The following is a 3,265-nucleotide window of genomic DNA, read 5'->3' on the forward strand; positions in this document are numbered from 1 at the left end:
TTATTTTTCGCACCTTCAGTCCGAATAATTGCATGCAGGCCGCCATCAGTTTTATTCAGGTCTAAATATAGCTGGGCCTTTTTTAGCAGCACACCGCAGCTGATAAAACAGCACATAAATAAAATATCGCTCACGAAATTTGGTAGCTGGTTAGAAAAAGACAGAGGATCGTCGGGTGAGAAGGATACCTTGATATTTTTCGCATTTTTTCCGGCACGACTGTAAGGGCCATTTTCCCACTTCTTTTAGTGGTCGCTCAGTTCACGGAACCAACTGAAAGTATGACGTCAAGTGACGTCAATGGCTTTGAGGGATCAGAGATCGTCACACACACAGAACAGCCAGTCCAGCGCGACTGGACTGGTTAAAGCTATTTTTGCGGAAAAAACTTCCAGAATTTTTCTTTTAGTTGGAAAAGAGCACTTCACTTCAGTAAATAAGGGTTTTCACTGATATTTTGCGTATATAAAACCTAATAGGGGCGTAGCGATTGTCAAACGGGGCGTTCGCACAATGTTTGATTAAGTGCACGAAAATGGAGAATTTCTCCATGGATACTCGCTAGCCGGTTGCAACTAGAAGTCTTGTCGAAATTTGTCCTGAAATTTCATCCATTATTGTATTCCCAGAAAAAAATAGCTTTTAAGTTTTCCTAGTGGTGTTTCGTCCGAGAACCCATCTATTTCTTCAGTATGATTTCCGCTGCACTAATCTACTCCTCAGAGAGGGCCTCCAAGAGGTTTTGGAGAACAAGGGAATTCTTGAACATGATCACTTATTTCAAGGGAGCAAGGGAAATTTCGGGGATTAAGCTGAAGGAAACTTTGACCAAAAAATTTGGGAACAATGGAATTTATAAATAGGGAACAAGGGAGAAAAAGGGGAATTTTCAAGGAATCAAGGGAACATGCTACACCCCCTCCCCCTTTTAGGAGGCCCTCTTTAGAAATTCCCAAAATCTTGTTCAGACAGAATAGAAGTCGTTAAAAAGGGAGGGAGAGGGGTAAGGGCATGGAAAGAAACGTAACCAACGCCTTCTTCCCCAAAGAGGAGCCTGTCCACAACTGAGTTCACAGCTCAGTATAGTTTTTTAAAAGCCAGAACACTCTGATAAGCGGATATCTACTAAAGATTAGGTAGTCAAATAATGGTCTTAACGCATTTACAAAATTGGCTCAAATAGTATGCGCTTATAGTTGTTCCCACAATTCTTTTTCCCTTCCAATTTCCTTGCCTAGAAGCTTAAAAAGATCAGAATTATCAGAATTATTTTATTTCGGAATAATCCGCAAGCATATGGCTTCATTCTAATCCATTTGCTTCATGTTTTGCAAGTCCGGCTCAGCTCGGCGCTGTTACTTTTTTGTTGAATATCGATTTGGGTACTGAGCATGAGGTAAATAACCCAGCAAAGTCGCTTCTATTTACTCAGTTTCCCGCGCGTACAGGCGAACGTCACTCTATTTTGTTTTTGACAGCTGCAAGAGAGGGCAAATTTTCATTCTTCTGGAGGACAAAATATATTTATTACCTTGATGAAAGTTAAATTTATGTTTTAAAGTCAGCCTCCTCTCCTCCTCCTCCTCCTTAGGCGTTTCGCAAATTTGCTGCGAACGAGCACGAGGCGCGAGCGACTGGTGACGAGCAACAAGCGCGAGCCGAGAGACCACGGAAGTTGTGCGCGCCCGTTCGTGGAACCGTGTCGGGATAAGAGGCAGCTTTGAAGTGGTATTAAGTAAGACTTACTACTTCAGTGATCATATGTGCAAGCTGTTTTAGGTAATCAATAAGGAATGAATCTGTCTCTTTGAGTGCAGAGCCAATTTATTTGGTTTTATCATAGAAGCGAGGTCAGTTTGTGCACGTGACCCAGTCGTCGAGTTAGAAATCGAGCATAAGTTCGAGCTGTAGGAGATAAAGCTGGCTAGCCTAGGACTGCATGCAGACTTTTATTTCAAAAACACATTGTGTTACCACTGTCAGTCAGTGTCATTGTTCAGAGCTAACCGTTCACAAGCTAACCGAGTGCATTCTTGCCTGAGCCGCCGCTGCTCTTTTAGCCAGCGGGTTTCTGGCGCGAGGAAACCGCCGACCAGTTCCAGGTTCTCGCGGCATCGCACCTTTCACCCAACAACCATGGCGAGGGAAAAAAATAGAGGAGGAGTGGAATGCCCTAGGAAACAAAATCCGCGTCACAGGATTGGCAGTTTCTAGCGCTTGGTACAAACTTGGAAATGATATTGCACCGCCAATTGAGCAGATCGGTTGGTTTTAGTTATTGGCCCTGTGAACTAACATAGTCATGTAACAAAAAAAAACTGTCTGCCATAACAAGGAGTCCATGTTACTGGGTACTCGTGAGGCAGGATATGCGATGAGCAGATTAATCAAGAGTGGATTAAAAGAGAGTTAATTCCCCCATATCGGCTTTACTCCCAATATATTTCCTCTCAAGTCATTTAAAAATCACCACCGGTTTAGAAAATCTCAGTAGGGTCTTGAAATGAAAAATATCTCATGAGGCGCAGTTTGCTTACTGGCCTGGACAACCCAAACGTCTTTACACGCATTTCTATCCTCCACAAAACACTGCACGCAACACGCGTGGGAAAATAATCCGTAGAAGGACTGGGCATCTTAACTAAAAATAACTTGAGAAAGATTACTTTGAGAATAAAGCCCAGGTAGGAAATTATAGCTCTTAACCCTCATCCGCTCTTAGATTTACGCACTCAAAATAATGCCAACAAAAATAATAGTCGAATTTTAAAAGAACGATGAATTTTCTAATTGTAGTTTGAAAGCGTACTTCGTCCAATCACACGTTAATGTCAATGATGGAAACATGAGTTAATATTTCATAGAAACTCTGACGTGGGACGTAACGTTGGTGATTTAGCTGGCTTGAATTCAGATCTCCGTTTTCCGACATAAAAAGTTCATATATTCCACAGAAAAAGGTTAAATTACGATTTTAATTTGCTTCCCGCAACATGTTGGAAAATTCACTCGTTCGAAAAATGGCTAGTTCGAGTTTTCAGACTGACGTTTATGCCACCATAAAACGCGTACATGGGCACTTTTCATGAAGTATTACAATTATACATAAACTGTTTCTTTTATCGTCTGTTAGCAGATCAGAATTGCAGTTAACACTAGTGTAAATGCATTCTGGATAAAGTCAGTCTAGTAACATCGATAGTAACAGATAAGAACTCGCTGCCGTCTTATCAGAATATAGCTCTTCGTTATGGCGATTGATTAC

Source organism: Orbicella franksi, chromosome 5, assembly GCF_964199315.1.
Source record: "Orbicella franksi chromosome 5, jaOrbFran1.1, whole genome shotgun sequence".
Taxonomy (NCBI): Eukaryota; Metazoa; Cnidaria; class Anthozoa; order Scleractinia; family Merulinidae; genus Orbicella; species Orbicella franksi.